This window comes from Bidens hawaiensis, unplaced genomic scaffold (assembly GCF_021521415.1).
Source record: "Bidens hawaiensis isolate Kalapana, Puna unplaced genomic scaffold, B.hawaiensis_p1.1 tig00001032_1, whole genome shotgun sequence".
NCBI lineage: Eukaryota > Viridiplantae > Streptophyta > Magnoliopsida > Asterales > Asteraceae > Bidens > Bidens hawaiensis.
The window spans coordinates 1,501,267-1,525,537 of record NW_027491060.1 but is presented as its reverse complement, the minus strand read 5'-3'; the positions used below and the strand labels follow the sequence as shown (position 1 = coordinate 1,525,537).

Sequence of the window (24,271 nt, the reverse complement as noted above, 5' to 3'; positions counted from 1 at the left end):
CAGCTCATAAGACACCTCGCGCGCAAGCTGTTATTATTGTTATAGCTCGTAAGTCGCCTCACGCGCAAGCTTCATTATTATTATAGCTCGTAAGTCGCCTCGCGCGCAGGCTTTATTATTCATACAGCTCATAAGACGCCTCGCGCGCAAGCTGTTATGATTCTTATAGCTCGTAAGACGCCTCGCGCGCAGGCTTTATTATTCATACAGCTCATAAGACGCCTCGCGCGCAGGCTGTTATTATTCTTATAGCTCGTAAGACGCCTCGCCCGCAGGCTTTATTATTCATACAGCTCATAAGACGCCTTTATTATTCATACAGCTCATAAGACGCCTCGCGCGCAAGCTGTTATTATAGCTCGTAAGACGTCTCGCGCGCAGGCTTTATTATTCATACAGCTCATAAGACGCCTCGCGCGCAAGCTCCACTATTATTACAGCTCAGAAGACGCCTCGCGCGCAAGCTGTTATTATTCTCACAGCTCATAAGACGCCTCGCGCGCAAGCTGTTATTATTGTTATAGCTCATAAGTCGTCTCACGCGCAAGCTCCATTATTATTATAGCTCGTAAGACGCCTCGCGCGCAAGCTTTATTATTCATACAGCTCATAAGACGCCTCGCGCGCAAGCTGTTATTATTGTTATAGCTCGTAAGTCGCCTCACGCGCAAGCTTCATTATTATTATAGCTCGTAAGTCGCCTCGCGCGCAGGCTTTATTATTCATACAGCTCATAAGACGCCTCGCGCGCAAGCTGTTATGATTCGTATAGCTCGTAAGACGCCTCGCGCGCAGGCTTTATTATTCATACAGCTCATAAGACGCCTCGCGCGCAAGCTGTTATTATTCTTATAGCTCGTAAGACGCCTCTCGCGCAGGCTTTATTATTCATACAGCTCATAAGACGCCTCGCGCGCAAGCTGTTATTATTCTTATAGCTCGTAAGACGCCTCACGCGCAGGCTTTATTATTCATACAGCTCATAAGACGCCTCGCGCGCAAGCTGTTATTATAGCTCGTAAGACGCCACGCGCGCAAGCTTTATTATTCATACAGCTTGTAAGTCGCCTCACGCGCAAGCTTCATTATTATTATAGCTCGTAAGTCGCCTCGCGCGCAAGCTTTATTATTCATACAGCTCATAAGACGCCTCGCGCGCAAGCTGTTATTATTCTTACAGCTCATAAGATGCCTCACGCGCAAGCTTCATTATTATTATAGCTCGTAAGTCGCCTCGCGCGCAGGCTTTATTATTATTATAGCTCGTAAGTCGCCTCGCGCGCAGGCTTTATTATTATTATAGCTCGTAAGTCGTCTCGCGCGCAAGCTTTTATTATTCATATAGCTCGTAAGACGCCTCGCGCGCAGGTTTTTATTATTCTTATAGCTCGTAAGACGCCACGCGCGCAGGCTGCATTATTCTCATAGATCCGTAAGTCGCCTCGCGCGCAGGCTTAATTATTCTTATAGCTCGTAAGACGCCCCGCGCGCAAGCTCTATATTATTCCTATAGCTCGTAAGTCGCCTCGCGCGCAAGCTTTATTATTCTCATAGCTTGTAAGTCGCCTCGCGCGCAGGCTTTTATTACAACATATCACCATCATGAAGAAAACCTCCCAAAACTCAAAAGACAATAAAGACAAGGCCAAAGAAAAGGGAAAAAACCACCTCACACCTTATAAAGTCCAGCGCTCCACCTAGACGCTTGCGCGCCCAGGAGCAACGCTGGACTTGGGGGGCTTGTAGGGGTATGGTACTAAAACCCGGTTCTACGACCCTAAATCTATTATGTTTGGCTTATTTTATTACATGGACTAATACAATGTTATTGGGCTGAGGGGGTTTTGTGGAGGTAACCCTAACTGGGCTAGGCCCATTAGGGTACCATGATGGTGGCCATGAGACTCTCTATATAAGGAGGTCTCCACCTCCTTATTCTGGGGTCATGCTCAATAAGAACCACCACCACTTTTTTGTGTCTGTGAACAAGAGATATCAGGATTTCTTAGCAGTCACCTCCACTCCCCCAAAAAGCCATCGCAGGTCTCAAGCAGCCGAAGAAGAAGATCAAGACGTGGTTCGTTCATCTCGAAAATCCGTGGAAACATCGTCATGGATCAGGTCAGATTCATTTCGTGCTTCGACACTATGATACATTTGTTAGGATTGTAAATAGGTTTTCAAGAATATTTAAAACGTCAAGTAAGCAAATACATCATGCATAAAATGATTTTAAGCCGACGTCTAACTCCACAATCCCGGTGTCTTTATGGGCAAACACCAATTTATTAAAGTTGGAACGCTTTAAAACGTGACTTTGTAAGTAACAATCAATCATACGCAAAAAAGGAAAAGTCGATAATAGATACTATTAAAGATAAAAGTAGATAATTCATTATCTAAGAATCTGAAAACGATTTAACTCATTTAAGAGTTCCGTTAACTAATAATGCATTGTTAACTTACGTTAGCAAATTTTAGTGTGGGGTTTATCTTGCCTTTAGCAAATTAATATTGTATCAAAATAAATGGTAATTAATTTATTATAATATCAAATATTGAAACCAGAAAAAATGTTGATTCTGTAGATGACACTCAACATATCTCTAGGATCCGTCTTAGTGTCCCTTATCATGATCACTGAGCGCCGGTCTGTTCGTCGATTATCATTGAACCAAGATGAATCGACGAACAAGGTTAAGGTACACCAGCTTGGATCATAGCTTTAGATCTTAAGTCTCAGCTGATTGCATAGTGAACCAGAAAACGACGAGTCCCGCTTATGAAACATTGATATTTGAAAGCGGGTCGAGTACATCAAGACTGTCATCTAATTAAGCATAAATACCAGCTTTTTTGCATATAATAAAAAAAACTTCTAGCAAAGATGAAACATTCTTTATACAAATTTTCCGACTTTGGTGACAATATTAAATACCAAAAAAAAACTACGAAATATAAACATATGGACCTGAACCATGATCATCTTCTCGCCTCACTATCTCTATAACCCGGGCCATTTTGAGTACTTAACCTGTCTGATCAAACCTTCAAACCTGCACATTTTTAAGTACACGACTAATTGGTTTAGTCATAGGTTGAGATCCCATGTCAAATCAAAAAGTTACTAAACAGATAACGGGCCAAGTAGATCAGACGAATCAAAACCATACAAAGTGTGGTTTGCCCACAATCTCCTAAACATTATCACACAATAAAAGCCAATATAACTAGTTTAATGCAGTAGTTATGCCTATATAACTTTAATTGAAACGTAGTAACCAAACTGTTACCAAACCAAAACGAAAAAACCGATCCCAATAAAGAACAGACAGGTTGGGTTTATGTTTTCTAAAAAACCAATATTTCGATTCGGTTTCGGTTTCGCATGACCTAAAACTGAATAGAACCAACCCGAAAAAACCAACGTAACCGAATCGAAATAACCAAACCTAATCGAAAATCAACGGGTTGGTTTTATATACTTTTGAAAAACCAATTTTTCAGTTCGGTTTTGCATCAACCGAAAGCCGAAAACTGAACCGAACCAATTGAAACCGAATCAAATTGGAAAAAACTGATTATAAGTAATTTATAAAAACTTAACAAATGGTGCAGCCCAGACATTTGAGGGTCCAAATAGATAATAATCAATTAATCATGAATTAGCAAAATAATTTAGACCTCTACAGTTTCGGGCCCAAATTCACCATTTTGGGCCATCTTTTTTTCGACCCAAAATTTTAAGCCTAGATGATAAGACCAAAACCATAGCCAACCTCATTTTGAAACCCGAAAAAACCAACACCAAACAGTTCGAAAAACCCAAAAACTGAAATTTCAGTTTTTGGCTCAGTCTAAAAGCCCACAATACCCATGCACACCCCTAAATTTAATAAAATGTATAAAAAAATGCTTCTGAGCCACCTGACCCGACCCGATGATCCTTAACACACGTAACATACAGATGCGACAAAATTAAATACAACAAACTGTTGCAAAGGACAATGATTGTGGTCATTAATAATCTGCCATAACTAATACAAACCTAACATTCATGCCCTGTTTCAAAAGTAAACATCATGCAATATTATGTCTTTTAAATGCTAACATGACAGAAGTTTAACATTTTTCATATAAAATAAAAGCAGCTAACCTTTAATTGAAGAATCAATTAAGATCCGAAGACATCTCCTTCCGCTTCAATTCCAACACCATTTGCTCGTTTTCCATTTTCATCCTCCCGTTTTCCATCCTCATTATTTCCAATTCCATGTCTTTCTTCCTACGAAACTGTTGCCATTTAAACCGTTCTTTCTCAAGTTCCAACATTTGTGTCTGAATATGCACCTTCTGCTCTTCTAACTGCATTAACCGATGCTTCATCCACTGATCCTGCAAAACATTCGCTTTCACCCCTTCTTGAATCATCTCAGTCTGCACGGTTTTCATCTGACACATCTCGTTTACCTTCACCCTCTTTGAAGACCCCTCACCGACACCATGATGATGACCGTCATCATACTCATCATGATCATCCATGTAATGATGATCTTGATCATCATCATCATTATCATCTCTAGGCCTCAGAGCCAATCGTAGTGACCGTTGTAGCTCAGGGTCAGGTGGAAGATGCAACCGATTCCCGTTATGATACGAACACATTTCTTCATAATACAAGTGCTTCGAGCTTAATATCTTTCTAACTTCTTCCTTTAACTTCTCCGAAACATGATCCATTAACTCCAGAAGTGAAGGGTTTTCCACAACTTCACAAGACGTACCTCGTCCAAGAATCTCGTTAAGCCGCTTATACCGTTTGTTAAGATCGTTAAACTTATCTTCACACTGTTGAGGCGACACAATATGACCCCGTTCCGCCATAACTTTCGAAACCAACTTCCACTTACCCTTCTTTTGTAAATTCGAAACCTTTCTTCGTGACCCACTGCCATACTCCATAGAAGCATCTTCACCAATGTAAGAAGCCGCGTTATTAATATCCTCACCATTGTATCATTCCATTTCACCTGGTGCCACGGTGACGCATTTTTCCCTCGAGCTTCATCATTACTCGGCTCATCTTCATCGGTTAAAGAAGACTTTCCCCTTTCGCAAACTCGGTTAAAAACACCGTTTGGTTATGAGGATGACAAGGATTACAATCCTGAATAGTTTCGATTCGAAGAGGGAAATTATTATGGATCGACGGGTGGATCATGGATCCTTGTTGCCTAGTGGATTGATGAAGAGTAAAAGGGTTGGTTTGTTGTTGACGAATTCTCATCGAACTTTGCAGATCGAAACCGCAACCGGAACCCGAAATCATATGCCCAGAAGATAAATTACCTTCCATTTACAATTACAATTACAAACAAACCCTAATTTTGTTCCTTAAAAAGATGCATCAAATTCACACTCCAAACGCCATTATTAGCTCAGAAAACACAAATTGAACATTTGCATGTGATTAAGCTAATCAATTGCCCAACTTTCGGTTACACAATACATGCTTTTTGATTAATTTAGCACTTTGAGAATGAATTGGGCGAAATTGAAAGGAAATGAAACCCTAATTGAAGGTGGAATTCATGAATAAAGACTTACAATGGTGATGAACATCGTGATGCAATGAGAAAACTGTGAAGAGATTATTATTATTATTATTATTATTATTATTATTATTATGTTGGGGGTGTAATGTAATTGTAATGTAATGAAATGTATGATGAAATATTATTATGATTATGAGGGTTTATTGCAGGTTCAATGGATTTCGGTGGATGGTGGGGTCCACCTGTAGGTCTCACAAACAAACACGAAATAAGATTAACAATAAACACAACCACGGTATGTTTTTTTTCAAACATGAACACAAACCTATTTAAAAAGAAGTAATTTATATATTGAAGTGGTCGGAAAGTTGTGGAGGATTTAGCCTATGGAGTTGAGCGATATGCAAGGAATCTCGTGAGTGGGCCAGTTGTGATTTGCCGTTACGTTATTGGTTAGAGTCTCGTTTAGTCGTCATTGGCGAAAATGTTGTCATGTACTAGAAATATGTTAACATATACCACGCTACTTATCTTTTTAACTAAGGTATCAATTACCTGGCTGTATGAGTCTATGAGATGCTGTAGCACGAAATTAAAACATAGATTTCTAAACATGAATGACCATAAAAGGAAAAACGAAATAAGATTAGTTGTTTGATTTTGCTCCTCAAGCTTAATCTAGAAACACAAACTTATTATTGATTAGATATTGCTAAAAGAAGAAAATGGGGTTTTTCTCAATGTCTTAACATATTCTAATACCTTTAAAAGTTTTACTTTTTAAATATCTCGACAAATATCTCACATATCTCTCAATAGATTGAATTATAACAATGAAAGTAACTTTAATGTAATTAAACATCTATTGATCAGGATACACAAGGGGACACTCCTAGATCTACCATTCTCTCGTCCCCTACAAAAAGTATTGCAATAAGAACACCTATAAACTTCATGAACTTATAAGCTATGATCTCTCTTCTAATGAACGGTGTATCAAGAGTTAAAGATTACTTAAAAACGACCAAAGTTGGGAGTTTTAGTGTGTAAGATGTTAGTTTGAGCATGAGATTAATGACTGTATTAAATAAATTGAAAACAACCAACTTCTCAAAGAAAAAGATATGACAGTCTAACTACGAAACATTCACTATTTAGTGCTCTTGGTGTTTATATATGGATTTAACTTCTTTTTTTAGCATAAGCATAAACAATTACTAAGCTTTTACACTTATCCTATCAAAAATAACATTTGCATGTAACTTATGAAATTGAAAATGAGAAAAATATAGGGTTTTTAAAGCAAACAACCTATCAAAATCACGCAATCTTAACTTGCACATAACAAAGAAAATTAAAATACTACTTTTAAACAAAATATCAATCAAAGAATACACTCCAACAATATTTTTTACAAATTAACAAAACATGTACTACCATTATAAACCAAATTCAAATCAAGTAGTTTAAAGGGCCGCGGGGTCTAACGAGCAAAACCCTAAGTATTAATTTGAAGACAATATTAATTAACTTTAATTTTTGAAATTTAACTGCATAAAACAGTTTTTTCAAACCTTAAATGCTCATATGATAAACTATTAAACTTGGCGTTGGTTTCTTTTGGCTGCTCATTTATGGTTCAAATCTGTGACATTCGTTAATTTCGGGTTACTTTTGTTATGTAAACCCGACCCGTTTGTAACCCGAACATTTCAAATATATAAAATATTGGATCTTGTCATTTAAAATATATAAAATATATTTTTTTTATTATGCATTGTTTGACCATTTAAACATACCTATTTTTATGCAAACCATAAAAGAATCTTTATACCCAACCCTTCACTCCTTCCCTATATATACACACTCATCTTCTTCATTTTACTCTTGCTACATCTCCAAAAACTCTCTCAAACTCCATAGATTCAAGGTTGTTATTTCTTATGTATTCTTGAAGTTTTGACTTCTCAAGTCAAACTAACTATAGTCTTTCATTCTAACTTGTTCATCTAACATTACTAACTCTTGAATATGGTGGTACAACATATATATAATACACACCCCTTGTTTCCTTTATTTGTTACTTCACCGACTTTGGTTGGTTAAGTTTCGAATGTCATAAGGCAAGGCTTCATGGAGGACTTCGTGTTCTTGATATATATTTACACACACATAACTTATTATACATATCACTTATGACTAACTTCTAACCCTTTAGTTTGTTCATCTTATTTACAAGTTCCATGGAGTGGGTTTGTATAAGACTAACCTCGGTTTAACCGAAACTAGTCCAAACCGGAAACCGAACTTTTGTTTACTAGTTTTGTTAAAATAGTTGTTTAAACATGTTTATTGCTAGATTTGAGTTTCAAAAATCATTTTTACAAATTCTTTGATATTAAGCATATGGAATCCATCTATGAACTCGTTGGGAGATGGAAACCGAACTAAACCGAAACTTTTACTTAAAAGACTTGTAGTTAACTTTTTTTGTTGTAAAATTTAAGTTTTCTTCATTTATAAACCAATATACAAGTTCTATGATATTTGGGCATGTAGAAACCATCTATGAACTATTTGTGAGATGGAGACCGAACTATACCGACTTTTACTCGCTTAAGACACACAAGTGTGTTTTTAGTTATCAAGACTTGTATATTTCTTTAAAAATTAGTTTACAAACTGATTTTCATTATTTTCTTAAGTACTTGGAATAGTTGGATCCAACTTGATCTCATAACATAGCTTGGACCGACAAAACCGAACACTCGTTTAACGTGCGTTGTTAGTTCTAAACAATAGATCTACATACTTGGTTAAGTGTTAGTATGTTTTAATGAGTTATCTCATAACAATTAATATTTTGGAAAGTTGACTTTGGGTTTGACCATTTGTCAAGACCCGAACCGACAACCCGAACACTCATTAAAAACCCGTTTTAGTATCTTTAGCCTAATGGAACTTGCATTTTAGCATTTTCCCCACCTTATTACTTAACATTGGTTAAGTAAATATTAAGGTTAGATACTTTAACCCGGTTTTGAGCAAACTTACATTTTTTAAAAGGGTTATTATTATAAATTCTTAAGTAGTTACATTTTAAACCTTGAACTTTAATTGATTAGTTTTTGCAACAATTATTTTATTTAAAGATCTTCAAGACAACCTTTCTAAATCCAAGACTTTCTTTTATTTAGGCTTCATACGTTAAACTCGTCGTTCCGGCAAATCTCCAAATAATCAATCTTTCAAGTTTATTACTTGAATGTGAGTAACTTCATACCCCGTTTTCTATCTTTTATTTTGGGGGTGACATTTCAACTTATCTAAACTAAATGTTTTATACTTGGGTCTTAAACCACAAACGTTGTTGTATACCTTACTTGAATAATTGCTCGATTTGGTGTTCTATGCTTATTTGACTATGTGTTTATCGCTTTTGGATGGTGGAACTATAAATCCTAGACCATTTGGCAACCCCTCATGGCAAGGTGTCGTTAACGTAATGCAATTAACGATAACTATAAAATCATAAACTATTTGCAACCCCTTATAGTTGGGTGTCGCTAACTTGTTAGCGATAACTATTTATCCAAGTTTATAGCTATTATTTATGGTTTTGTATACTAGTTTTGTGGCTTTTCATACTATATATCTATTGTTCAAACTTATGAATTGCTCACCAACCTTTGTGTTGATAAACTTTATTTTATGAAATGTTACAGGTTTGCATCTAGGTTGATTATGGAGTTCGGTGAAGAAAACGTCACAAATACCGTTAGGATATTAGCAAAACTGAACAATATTTGATTTGCTATATTTTGTTGTATTTGAGTTATGAATATTTGGTTATGTGACATTTTCGATGATGTGAAATGAAATGAGTTTGTTAAATATTGTCGCTTTAAATAGTGTCATGCGCTTATGAGCAATCGTTGCACCCCGGCATGTTCCGCCGCCTTTGGTCGGGGTGTGACAGATTGGTATCACAGCCATGACAATTAAGATAGGTGGTTAGACGTAACGACCTAGAATTCTTATGCTTAGGGTCCTATACGGATATTCATACGTGTTTACTCTATCTAATTGTTCATATCGTATGTTTATTTATTAACTTGTTTAAAATTCACCAATATCCTAAATGATCACATACACACACTTTCATAGTATTTCCAAGGTATCCTTACCTTAAAACGCAAAAAGTTGATTTTCATTGTGTTTTATGGATTACAAGATTAACTTGGATCCCGTTGTTTCAAATCCCTTAAAGGTTGCGTTTATTTCGGGTTTGTAGCCATCATAGGAAACGAGAAATTATAAAATGACCATTTGACAAAAAGATTCCAATAATCGAAGGTGATTTACTTACCTGGGATGGTTGAGTTATAATGCTCGTTTTCTAGGCCATAAATCGTGTTATAAAGGTCAATACTTTAAGTAGTCGAATGCGAGCGTTCCGGTCGCCATCCTAATTTTCGGTGTTAAAACAATAGAACTACAGTGATTTTGTGGACTAGTGTTTTGACATGACGTTGTATCTCGATTTATTGTGTTATTATCGTTATTTGAGTCGAAAACATGAAAAAGTTTCGGTGGTTCGTACACATGTTTAGATTCCAATATGTTGTTTTATAAAACTTTTTAGCGTTGGAATATCAAGTCATGGTGGTTCATGCACGATTTTTCCAACTCTATAAATCTCAAAATCTCAAATTTTTAAGCTTTAAATTCTCAAAAAAAAAAAAAACCATTTACTATTGTTTTCGGTTTTGTTATTTATAAACAAAGTTTTATATTTTATCTAACACTAACATCTTCTCCATACTAACTCTAGGATTCACAAATCAAAAATCGAAATCTTATTTTATTTTATACACCTTTATATTCATTTCCTTTTTACCCAAAAACTTATCCCATTTTCTTTATAATTTTTTAGCATGCCTCCGCTAAGACGCCAACCGCGCAAGAACTCCACTCGACGTATGGCCGCTATCATCGCCAAGCAAATGGCCGCTGTGATTCCCGAACTAATAACCCAAATACAAGCAAACCAACCCGCACCCGCTGTTGCACCTATTGAGCCCAAACCCGCATCCTACATGCTTAAACAATTTACTAGTGCCAACTCGTCCGAATTATATGGAACCAACTGTGCGACTACGTTGTTGCAGTGGTTCGAATCTGTGGAGAATGTGTTTTTACACAGCGAATGCCCCGAAGCGAAAAAGACAAACTTCGCTTCAAGCATGTTTAGGGGAACCGCCCTAACTTGGTGGGGTAGTGTCATGCACCTCCAAGGTACGGATATGGCCATGGCTCTTCCATGGGCCGAGCTCAAGGCGCTGATGAAGAAGAAATTATGTCCTAAACACGAGCTCCAAAAGCTTGAGGTAGAATTTTGGGACCTAAAACAAGAAGGTGGTGATAACGCCGCTTACTCGCTCCGTTTCCACGAGCTAAGCGTTCTTGTACCTCACTTGGTCACCCCAACCGAACGTGAAATTGACAAATATATTGGGGGTTTACCGATGAAAATCCGGGACTCAGTCATGAGTAGCAAACCCGCGAACCTTGAGGAAGCCATCACGTTAGCCGGTTGGCTATCGAAAAATCACGTGAAGGAGGGTACCCTAACCCTCAAGAAAACAATCGAGAAAGCCAAAACCGAGCCCGCTCCCCAAGCCAAGATTGAACCCGCACCACAAGCTATAAACTACTCCAACTCCTCCCGACACAACAACAACAAGAAGAAACCCAAGACTAATTACCGAAACTTTGCCGTCACCCAACCTCAACCACCACAACAAGCCCAAACTTTTCCCCAAAACCGAAAACCTTATATTGGTAACTCCCCACTATGTAACACTTGCCAACTTCACCACCCAACGAACTCGCCGTGTCGCTATTGTACAATTTGTAACCGATTTGGTCACTTCTCCAACACATGCCGATCCACCCAACGAAACCAACCCAACCAACTTAACCCACCAACCCAACCAAGAAACTTTCCCCAAAATGCCCAAAACCGCTATGCACCATACCCATCAAACCAACCCCAACAACCCCGAGCTTGCTTTAATTGTGGTGATCCCAACCATTTCCGCCAAAATTGCCCACGTTTAGCTTTTGCCAACCAAGCTCAAACCGTAACCATACCATACTACCAAACACAAGCTTACCAAGTTCAAACTTACCAACCCCAGATTCCCCAACTCAATGCACCACTCATCCAACCCATCCAAACAATCCAAGCACCACCTCCACCTCCACCTCCACAACAAGCACATCAAGTCAACCATGGTAATCAAGGGCGGGCGTTTATGATGAATGCAAATCAAGCTCAAGTGGCAAACGATGTTGTGAACGGTATGTTTTTGGTGAACTATCATTTGGCTTCTATTTTATTTGATACCGGTCCCGATAGAAGTTTTATTTCTTTGAAATTTGAGTCGAAACTTGCGATGCCTTGAACTAAGCTTTCCCGACCGTTCTCTGTTGAAGTCGCCAATGGAAATTCTATTACCATCAATTCCGTCGTCCGCAATAGCTCTCTTATTCTTTCTAAGCATAAATTCTCCATCGATCTCATCCCGATGCAAATGGGTAGCTTCGATGTCATAGTAGGCATGGATTGGTTGTCTTTGCACCGTGCCAAAGTCGTTTGTTTTGATAAATACTTTCGCATTCTGCTTGTCAACGGCAAGGTTCTTAAGGTCTTTGGAAACACAACGTCTCGAAGGCTAAATCTCATGTCGTGTGCTCAATCGCAAAAGTACGTTCAGTTTTTAGCTCTCTCGGTGACAAAAGACAAAAAGGAAAGGAAGATCCAAGATATTCCTATTGTTCGTGATTTCCTTGATGTCTTTCCCGATGATGTTACCGGTCTTCCTCCCGTTCGTCCGATTGATTTCCAAATCGATCTTGTGCCCGGCGCGATGCCCGTGGCCAAGGCTCCTTATCATCTAGCCCCGTCGGAAATGCAAGAACTATCAAACCAACTCGAAGAACTTTCGGATAAAGGCTTCATTCGTCCAAGCTCTTCTCCTTGGGGCGCTCCTGTTCTCTTCGTGAAAAAGAAGGATGGTTCGTTTCGTATGTGCATCGATTATCGAGAACTCAACAAACTTACTATTAAAAATCGTTATCCATTGCCACGTATCGACGACTTATTCGACCAACTTCAAGGCGCAACTTGTTTCTCCAAAATTGATCTTCGATCGGGATATCATTAATTGCGTGTTCGCGAAGAAGACATTCCAAAAACCGCTTTCCGTACTCGATATGGACATTTCAAATTTTTGGTTATGCCCTTCGGGTTAACAAATGCACCCGCGGTGTTTATGGACCTCATGAACCGCGTTTGTAAACCATTCATTGATAAATTCGTTATTGTCTTTATTGATGACATCCTTATCTTCTCTAAATCCAAAGCCGAACATGAACATCATTTGCGTTCCATTCTCGAGCTCCTTAGAAACGAACAACTCTATGCCAAATTCTCCAAATGTGAATTTTGGCTCGAGGAAGTTCAATTTTTGGGACATGTCGTAAACGACAAAGGTATTCATGTTGATCCCGCTAAAATTGAGGCTGTTAAGGATTGGAAAACTCCAACGACTCCCACGGAAATTCGATCCTTCCTCGGTTTGGCCGGATATTATCGGCGTTTCATTCGGAATTTTTCCAAGATCTCTTTGCCTCTTACCTCTCTCACCCATAAGGGACAACCCTTCGATTGGGGTTCGAAGCAAGAGGAAGCCTTTTGTACTCTCAAGGACATGCTTTGCAATGCTCCTATTCTAACTCTTCCCGATGGAAACGACGATTTTGTTGTATTTTGTGATGCATCCCATCAAGGACTTGGTTGTGTTCTCATGCAACGAGGTCAAGTCATCGCATACGCATCAAGGCAACTTAAGGTCAACGAGAAGAACTATACGACTCACGATCTCGAACTTGGTGTCGTCGTTTTCGCTCTCAAAATATGGAGACATTACCTTTATGGAACAAAATGTGTGGTTTTTACCGATCATAAAAGCCTTCAACACATTTTTGACCAAAAAGATCTCAACATGAGACAACGACGATGGGCCGAATTACTTAGTGATTACGACTGCGAGATTCGCTACCACCCCGGTAAAGCGAATGTTGTCGCCGACGCCCTAAGTCGAAAGGTTAATGTTAAATCCGTTCTGCTTCTAAGCATCATTGTTCAAACCGATCTTCAAATTCGTATCTTTCAAGCTCAACGCACCTCCGTTGAAGAAGGTAACATGTATGACGAAATGTCATGTGGAGCCGAACTTCAACTCGAAACCAAACCCGATGGTCTTTTGTATTTTCTCAATCGTTTGTGGGTTCCCGATCGCGATGACCTTCGTACTTGTATTCTCGACGAAGCTCAGAATTCGCACTATTCCGTTCATCCCGGTGCGGATAAGATGTACTTCGATTTTCGTGCTACCTTTTGGTGGCCGGGTATGAAAAAGGACGTAGCGTTGTTTGTTTCTAAATGTCTTACTTGCTCGAAAGTCAAAGCCGAACATCAAAGACCTTTTGGTCTACTCGAGCAACCACTAATTCCGGTTTGGAAATGGGAAGACATTGCTATGGACTTTATCACCAAATTACCCAAAACCCAAAAAGGCAACGATAGCATTTGGGTGATCATCGATCGATTAACCAAATCTGCTCATTTCATTCCGATCCGCGAGAAGTATTCTGTCGAGCAGCTTGCTCAAATCTATGTTCGGGAAATCGTGTGCCGACACGGTTTGCCATTGTCTATCATCTCCGACCGCGATGCCCGTTTTACCTCTCATTTTTTGCGTTCACTTCAAGAAGCTTTGGGAACACGTCTCGATCTTAGCACCGCTTATCATCCTCAAAAGGACGGTCAATCCGAACGTACAATCCAAACACTCGAGGATATGCTACGAGCATGTGTTCTTGATTTCGGTGGGAATTGGGATTCTCATCTTCCGTTCATCGAGTTCTCCTACAACAATAGCTACCACTCTAGCATTGATGTGGCTCCTTTTTGTGACACCCGGTAAATTCCCAATCCCTTAAACTAAGTAATCAACCTAATAATTAGGTGATTGTAAATATTATGCGCGCCATGTTAGTCAGCGCGTGCATCTGTTATGTGCGCCCTGCGCGAGCGCGCCATGTTAGTCAGCGCGTGCATTTGTTATGTGCAACCTGCGCGAGCGCACCATGTTAAGAACCAGCGTGAGCATATGTTATATGCGCCATGCGCGAATGTTTTGGCTTTATGTTTTCATGTAACTTAAATGTTATGTTGTCTATGGGTTGACCATCCCGCATGATGCTAAGGCGGGTGCATCCTAAATCGTTTATGCGCGTGCGGAAGGGAACTAACCTCCCCGCATGGCGGGAACATTGAGAGCTAGTTTGTCTGAAGCTCCAAGATGGAATTGACTTCAACATGACTGATCACTATGTTGAAATACCAAGACCACCTGGAGAATCTACAAATGAAACTCAATATCCCCAACTGCGAGAAGGTTACGCACCTACCCGCAGCAAAGAAATGTCCTTCACGCAGAAAGCTATGCGCACAAAGTGATGCGCACAGAACACTTAGTCTATTCTCCAGACATAAGGAGATTACTCCCGCCCAAAAGGAAACAGTAGCGTGTTTCAGAGATTTTCCACTTTTTACTGTACACTGACAAAAGTACCTGAAAAAGCACACTGTAACATGAAAAGTCAACTGTCAGCCACCCTATTCTCACCAACCCCAGACCTGCATGACCTGTTCAAATCAAATCAAGATCTTTTGTCCACTCCTCCACTTTTAAGTAAACAATAAACAATAATAATTTCCATACTTTATCATCATTACACCTAGATATGAAAAGATTTCAATCCCCTAAAGCAAGGGATTGTGTTCCCTTGAGTTTGCCTATAAATATGTAACCTAAGTTATCACCCAAAACACACTTCAAAGAACTGCAAACTTGCACTAATCCTCTCCCAAGCATCCGTTGTTTTCAGCTCCGATCCTGTTACTAGACCTTCAATTCTGAGGCCAACACCAAGAAAACCCGAATCTCGATTAATCCCTTAACAAGAACCACAGGTGAGTCTCACAGCCCCTATTTTCACTGTTTTCACTATTTTTAAACTGTTTTCGGGGCGAGGGACACGTACTTAAATAATGTTTATCATGGTATACTTACAAGCTATGCAAGCGATTATGTGTTTAAGTTATGTTTCATGATGAGTAATGCAAACGGTTATCTAAGGTTTTCGATGTATGTGCGCTAGAACTCGAGTAAGTGATCACTTTACCATTGGAACTCTAAGGGTAGGGACTGCTGGTTTGATCCACCCACTCGTAGGGGTCGCACCTCTTTGCATGGACGAGTGCCTAGCATGGTCATGGGGCAGTACTATGGGTTTGAGCCCGCTCGTAGGGGTCGCGCCTCTTTGCATGGACGAGCGCCTTGTTTTCCAGCACAACGTCCGCGCGTAACCCGCGGGACGGAATTATTATTTTAGCTCGTAGTGGCAGCGCCACTTTGCATGGACGAGCACATGTTCCTGAAACGTTCGCAGCGTAACCCGCGGGACGGTATTACTTATTTTAGCTCGTAGTGGCAGCGCCACTTTGCATAGACGAGCACAGTTCCCAGAAATGTTCGCGCGTAACCCGCGGAACGATTTTATCAGAATATGTTGATAGAACTATGTTTTACCAAGCTTGTGTTTTAATGATGCTATCAGAATTGTGTTTCAGAATGATTTGTATCAAGATTATGATGCAATACGATTTATCAAGTTACCAAAACTTGTGAACTCACTCAGTTTATACTGATTCAAATGTTTTTACGTGTCTTTCAGGAGATAACTAGGTAGCGCATGGAGTCACACTTAGAGCACCTCACGCTGAACATCTAAAACTAGCTTTTTGGAAGATTTTAGTTCTATCCCTTCGATGCGCGTGGTTGTTCCCGTCGCGGAAGGGGATATAGCGTGGAAATCTTCAACAGTTTTTATACTTGGATGTTTTTATGAAATTCTTAAACAATGTAATGTATTTGTATTAAACTTTTCATGCGCAATGAAAATCTTTGAATGTTTGCAATGGCCCGTGCTTAAGTATCAATTCCCACTCGCGCGCGCCCGGCTGTTTCCGCCGCTCAGGGCCGGGTGTGACAGATTGGTATCAGAGCACTGGTTATAGCGAACTAGGAAAAGAAGTTTTAACCTAGACTATAACCGTTGGGGAATCGCATGAAATATTTTTCAAAGAAAATATTTTCAAAAGAAACTATATACACACTTAGGAACACGGGTCACACAGTGTCTAGTAAATAATGATAACATTATGTGCTCAGAGTACATGCGCTAAGTTTGATATATTTTCATTCTCTTTTAAAACGAGAATGCCTCCAACTAAAGCCAAAGGAATTACCATGACACCCGAGGAACTCGCGAAAATAATCGCGCAAGCAATCGCAACACATGAGGCCAGCAAGGCCGAATCTAGTCAGGGTCGTCAGAACGAGACTCCAGAACCCGAATCAGGAGCCTTGGACAAAGGATGCTCCTACAAGACATTCATGGCCTGTAAGCCTTGGCCATTCAAGGGTACCGAAGGGGCCATTGGGCTCTACAACTGGATTGACAAGATGGAGACAGTTCTCTCCATTAGCGGATGTAGTGAGAACCAGAAGGTCCTTTACGCGACCTGCATGTTCCAAGAGGCAGCTTCGTCTTGGTGGAAGCTTCAAACGAAAACATTGGGGCGAGAAGTTGCTCTCCACAAGACCTGGGAGGAACTGAAGGAGATGATGATGAGAAAGTTCTGCTCTCGCGCAGAAATCCAGAGTCTACAACAGGAATTCTGGAACCACACCATGGTAGGAACGGATATCGACGCCTACAACAACCGGTTCAACGAGCTTTGCCAGTTGGTGCCAGACATGGCAAACACGGAGGAAAAGAAGATCGAGAGGTATATTTTTGGGTTACCTCCTGTTGTTAGGGTTCCGCTCAACGCCGCAGCGCCTCCAACCTTTGATGAGGCGGTAGCGCGGGCCATCACCCTTACAAGGGATACGGTCCGTGCGGGTATGTTGACTACGCGCGGAAACGAGCAGCGAACCTCTGACTCCAAGAGGAAATGGAACTCTCACCACCGAGGGTCCGACTCCAAGCAGCCACCGTTCAAGAAGCAGGAGAGCGTAAGGGCTTACGCGATTCAGGCCGCGGAGCCACCACGAAAAGGATACAGCGGGCCTCGCCCATGGTGCAACAAATGCAAGTATCACCACGAGGGTGAATGCGCAAGAATCGAATGCGCCAAATGTGGCAGACCAGGGCACAAGACGATGAATTGCCGTGTCAGAGAAGCGGGAGCAAGCGACAACTGCTACGCATGCGGGAAGCCAGGGCATTTTAGTCGGGATTGCCCGCAAAAGGGGAACCAAGCTCGCGGGAGAGCCTTTGTGATCGGCGCAGGCGAAGCTAAAGAAGAGCCGAATGTGGTAACCGGTACGTTTTTGCTTAACGGACATTTTGCATCTGTCTTATTTGATACTGGCGCTGACCTAAGTTTTATATCCGCTGAGTTTAAAGACTCCCTAGGCCTAGCAACCAGTAGACTAGACACGCCTTATACTATAGAACTAGCCAATGGTAGGCAGTTATGCGCGAACGAAAGAACTGAACAATGTGTTATAGTCATGGGAGGTCACGGGTTCAATATTAACTTGTTGCCAATAGACTTGGGAAGTTTTGACATTGTGGTAGGTATGGATTGGTTAGTCGAGAACCGCGCGGAAGTTATTTGCCATGAGAAGCAGGTTCGGATCCCACTGTTGAACGGAGAAACCTTGGTAATTCAAGGGGAAAGAAGGGGAGTTGCGACGAAACTGATTTCGTGCCTAAAGGCGCGAAAGTGCCTAAGGAAAGGGTGCTACGCCTTCCTGGCGCATGTCGTAGAGAAGAAAGGAGATGAGCGAAGAATTGAAGACTTACCAGTAGTGCGCGAATTTCCAGAAGTTTTTCCTGAAGATTTGCCCGGATTACCGCCGCCGCGACAAGTCGAGTTTCGTATTGATTTAGTCCCAGGAGCTGCGCCAGTAGCTCGAGCGCCTTATCGATTAGCTCCATCTGAGATGCAAGAGCTATCCAATCAGTTACAGGAACTATTGGATAAGGGTTTCATACGCCCAAGCTTTTCACCTTGGGGAGCTCCAGTACTGTTTGTTAAGAAGAAGGATGGTTCGTTCAGAATGTGTATTGACTACAGGGAGCTGAACAAGCTAACAGTCAAGAATCGGTACCCCTTACCGAGGATTGACGACTTATTTGACCAGTTGCAGGGATCCAGTTATTATTCGAAGATAGATCTACGGTCAGGATACCACCAACTTAGGGTCCATGAGGAAGATGTGCCGAAAACAGCCTTCCGAACTAGATACGGCCATTATGAGTTCTTAGTGATGCCTTTCGGGCTAACTAATGCGCCGGCTGTGTTCATGGATCTGATGAACCGCGTGTGCAAACCATACTTGGACAAGTTTGTGATTGTGTTTATAGATGATATTCTGATTTACTCACGGACCAAGGCCGAGCATGAGCAACACCTGAGATTGATTTTGGAATTGTTGAGGAAAGAAAAGTTGTATGCGAAGTTTTCCAAGTGCGAGTTTTGGCTTAGAGAAGTTCACTTTCTCGGTCACGTTGTAAACGAGAAAGGAATTCACGTTGATCCTTCCAAAGTCAAGGCCATCGAAAACTGGGAAGCGCCAAAAACCCCAACTGAGGTGAGGCAATTCCTAGGACTAGCTGGCTACTATCGACGCTTCATTGAGAACTTCTCCAAGATAGCTCTACCCCTGACCGCGCTAACTCAGAAAGACAAGAAGTTTATTTGGGGCGAAAATCAGGAAACAGCATTTCAAATATTGAAACAGAAGTTATGTAGTGCGCCAATTCTGTCTTTGCCCGAGGGGATGGATGACATTGTTGTTTACTGCGACGCTTCACATCAGGGACTTGGATGTGTCCTTATGCAGCGAGACAAAGTCATAGCGTATGCCTCACGCCAACTCAAGACCAATGAAAAGAACTACACAACGCATGATTTAGAACTTGGAGCGGTTGTCTTCGCGCTAAAGATTTGGCGCCATTACCTCTATGGTACAAAGTGTATAATCTTTACGGATCACAAGAGCCTTCAGCATATATTTGATCAAAAGGATTTAAACATGAGGCAACGAAGATGGGTGGAGTTGTTGAATGATTATGATTGTGAAATTAAGTACCACCCTGGAAAGGCGAATGTGGTAGCAGACGCGCTAAGTAGGAAGGAGCGAATAAAAACGCTACGAGTCAAGGCCCTAAGGCTAACCATTCACACAGATCTCTCTACCCGCATCCGAGTAGCTCAGCAAGAAGCCTTGAAACCAGAGTTTGTTAAAAACGAATGCCTTGGGGGTATGGTTAAGAATTTGGAACTTAAAGAGAACGGCAATCTATATTTCGCTAACCGCATATGGGTCCCTCTCAAGGGAGGATTGCGCGAGCAGGTATTGAACGAAGCTCACAAGACGCGGTATTCCGTACATCCTGGCGCAGACAAGATGTACCAAGATGTTAAAACGCTGTATTGGTGGCCCAATCTTAAAGGCGCCATCGCGACGTATGTCAGTAAGTGCCTGACGTGTTCAAAGGGGAAGGCTGAATACCAGAAACCATCAGGGTTGCTTCAGCAGCCAGAAATTCCCATGTGGAAGTGGGAACAAATCTCTATGGACTTCATCACCAAACTGCCAAGGACACCTGGGGGTTATGACACAATATGGGTTGTTGTGGATCGGCTAACTAAGTCAGCGCACTTCCTGCCGATCAAGGAAACCGATAAGATGGAAAAGTTAGCCCGACTGTATATTCGAGAAGTAGTTTCAAAACATGGAGTCCCAGTGTCCATCATTTCTGATAGAGATAGTCGGTTCACATCAAGGTTTTGGAGATCGTTACAAGGGGCTTTAGGTACTCGTCTTGACATGAGTACGGCATATCATCCTCAAACGGATGGGCAAAGCGAGCGAACAATCCAGACATTGGAAGATATGCTACGCGCGTGCGCAATCGATTTCGAAGGTAGCTGGGATACTCATCTCCCATTGGTTGAATTTTCTTACAACAACAGTTATCACACAAGCATTAAGGCTGCGCCGTTCGAAGCTTTGTATGGGCGCAAGTGTAGATCCCCACTGTGCTGGGCTGAAGTAGGTGACAAGCAAATGACTGGTCCAGAATTGATCCAAGAAACAACAGACAAGATTTTTCAGATAAGGGATCGCCTTAAGACAGCGCGCGACAGACAGAAGAGCTACGCAGATGTGCGAAGGAAACCATTGGAATTTCAAGTAGGGGATAAAGTACTTTTGAAAGTCTCTCCATGGAAAGGAGTCCCCCGTTTCGGCAAGCGAGGAAAGTTGAATCCGCGCTTCATTGGACCATTTGAGATCCTGGAAAGGATCGGTCCGGTTGCTTATAAACTCCGTTTACCCGTCGAACTCAGTGGAGTTCATGATACGTTTCATGTGTCCAACCTCAAAAAGTGCTTATCTGACGAAACGTTGATTTTGCCGTTGGAAGAAATTCACATCGACAAACAGCTGCACTTCGTAGAAGAACCTATAGCAGTAACCGATTGGAAAGAACAAAAGTTACGCAGGAGCAAAATCAAGTTAGTAAAGGTTCAATGGAACTCGAGGCGTGGGCCTGAATTCACTTGGGAAAGAGAAGACCAAATACGCAAGAAATACCCACACCTCTTTCAGAGCATGGCTTCTGCCAGCAACGTCTCCTAAATTTCAAGACGAAATTCGTTTAACGAGGGGAGAATGTGACACCCGGTAAATTCCCAATCCCTTAAACTAAGTAATCAACCTAATAATTAGGTGATTGTAAATATTATGCGCGCCATGTTAGTCAGCGCGTGCATCTGTAATGTGCGCCCTGCGCGAGCGCGCCATGTTAGTCAGCGCGTGCATTTGTTATGTGCAACCTGCGCGAGCGCACCATGTTAAGAACCAGCGTGAGCATATGTTATATGCGCCATGCGCGAATGTTTTGGCTTTATGTTTTCATGTAACTTAAACGTTATGTTGTCTATGGGTTGACCATCCCGCATGATGCTAAGGCGGGTGCATCCTAAATCGTTTATGCGCGTGCGGAAGGGAACTAACCTCCCCGCATGGCGGGAACATTGAGAGCTAGTTTGTCTGAAGCTCCAAGATGGAATTGACTTCAACATGACTGATCACTATGTTGAAATACCAAGACCACCTGGAGAATCTACAAATGAAACTCAATATCCCCAACTGCGAGAAGGTTACGCACCTACCCGCAGCAAAGAAATGTCCTTCACGCAGAAAGCTATGCGCACAAAGTGATGCGCACAGAACACTTAGTCTATTCTCCAGACATAAGGAGATTACTCCCGCCCAAAAGGAAACAGTAGCGTGTTTCAGAGATTTTCCACTTTTTACTGTACACTGACAAAAGTACCTGAAAAAGCACACTGTAACATGAAAAGTCAACTGTCAGCCACCCTATTCTCACCAACCCCAGACCTGCATGACCTGTTCAAATCAAATCAAGATCTTTTGTCCACTCCTCCACTTTTAAGTAAACAATAAACAATAATAATTTCCATACTTTATCATCATTACACCTAGATATGAAAAGATTTCAATCCCCTAAAGCAAGGGATTGTGTTCCCTTGAGTTTGCCTATAAATATGTAACCTAAGTTATCACCCAAAACACACTTCAAAGAACTGCAAACTTGCACTAATCCTCTCCCAAGCATCCGTTGTTTTCAGCTCCGATCCTGTTACTAGACCTTCAATTCCGAGGCCAACACCAAGAAAACCCGAATCTCGATTAATCCCTTAACAAGAACCACAGGTGAGTCTCACAGCCCCTATTTTCACTGTTTTCACTATTTTTAAACTGTTTTCGGGGCGAGGGACACGTACTTAAATAATGTTTATCATGGTATACTTACAAGCTATGCAAGCGATTATGTGTTTAAGTTATGTTTCATGATGAGTAATGCAAACGGTTATCTAAGGTTTTCGATGTATGTGCGCTAGAACTCGAGTAAGTGATCACTTTACCATTGGAACTCTAAGGGTAGGGACTGCTGGTTTGATCCACCCACTCGTAGGGGTCGCACCTCTTTGCATGGACGAGTGCCTAGCATGGTCATGGGGCAGTACTATGGGTTTGAGCCCGCTCGTAGGGGTCGCGCCTCTTTGCATGGACGAGCGCCTTGTTTTCCAGCACAACGTCCGCGCGTAACCCGCGGGACGGAATTATTATTTTAGCTCGTAGTGGCAGCGCCACTTTGCATGGACGAGCACATGTTCCTGAAACGTTCGCGCGTAACCCGCGGGACGGTATTACTTATTTTAGCTCGTAGTGGCAGCGCCACTTTGCATAGACGAGCACAGTTCCCAGAAATGTTCGCGCGTAACCCGCGGAACGATTTTATCAGAATATGTTGATAGAACTATGTTTTACCAAGCTTGTGTTTTAATGATGCTATCAGAATTGTGTTTCAGAATGATTTGTATCAAGATTATGATGCAATACGATTTATCAAGTTACCAAAACTTGTGAACTCACTCAGTTTATACTGATTCAAATGTTTTTACGTGTCTTTCAGGAGATAACTAGGTAGCGCATGGAGTCACACTTAGAGCACCTCACGCTGAACATCTAAAACTAGCTTTTTGGAAGATTTTAGTTCTATCCCTTCGATGCGCGTGGTTGTTCCCGCCGCGGAAGGGGATATGGCGTGGAAATCTTCAACAGTTTTTATACTTGGATGTTTTTATGAAATTCTTAAACAATGTAATGTATTTGTATTAAACTTTTCACGCGCAATGAAAATCTTTGAATGTTTGCAATGGCCCGTGCTTAAGTATCAATTCCCACTCGCGCGCGCCCGGCTGTTTCCGCCGCTCAGGGCCGGGTGTGACACTTTTCAAGCTCTTTACGGTCGTAAATGTCGTTCCCCGATTTGTTGGAACGAAATCGGTGAAGCTCAAATCACGGGACCCGAAATGGTCCAAGAAGCCACCGACGTCATTGATTAAATCCGTAAAAATCTCCTAACTGCTAGAAATCGTCAAAAGAGTTACGCCGACAAACGGCGAAAACCGATCGAATTTAATGTTGACGATCTTGTCCTTCTAAAAGTATCTCCTTGGAAGGGGGTAGTCCGTTTTGGAAAGAAGGGTAAACTAGCTCCTCGTTTCGTTGGTCCTTTTAAAATTCTTGAGCGTGTTGGGAAAGTAGCGTATCGACTTGAACTACCGCAAGAACTTGCCGGTGTTCATCCGACATTTCATGTTTCGAATCTCAAAAAGTGCCTAGCCGAGGGTAATCTTCATATACCCCTCGATGAAGTTCATGTTGATGAGTCTATGATTATGGTTGAACGACCCGTTGAGATTATGGATCGCAACGAGAAGAAAACCAAGCGTAGTCGTATTCGGTTAGTAAAAGTTCGTTGGGAATCACGGCGTGGCGCGGAGTTTACTTGGGAACGAGAAGACACAATGAAAGAGAAGTATCCACATTTGTTTGCATCGTCGTCTTCATCTTAATTTCGAGACGAATTTCCTAAAGTAAGGAATACTGTGACATTCGTCA

General features: G+C 41.4%; 1 pseudogene across 1 annotated transcript; it reads right to left on the bottom strand.

Annotated features, from left to right (window-relative positions):
* Window positions 1-2,370: 2,370 nt before the first annotated feature.
* LOC143554660 (uncharacterized) lies at window positions 2,371-5,814 on the bottom strand (annotated as a pseudogene). Its single transcript, XR_013139059.1, has 2 exons — window positions 4,157-5,814; window positions 2,371-3,056 (listed from the first exon to the last, which is right to left on the bottom strand). The product of XR_013139059.1 is annotated as an uncharacterized LOC143554660 (transcript).
* Between the last annotated feature and the right edge of the window lie 18,457 nt (window positions 5,815-24,271).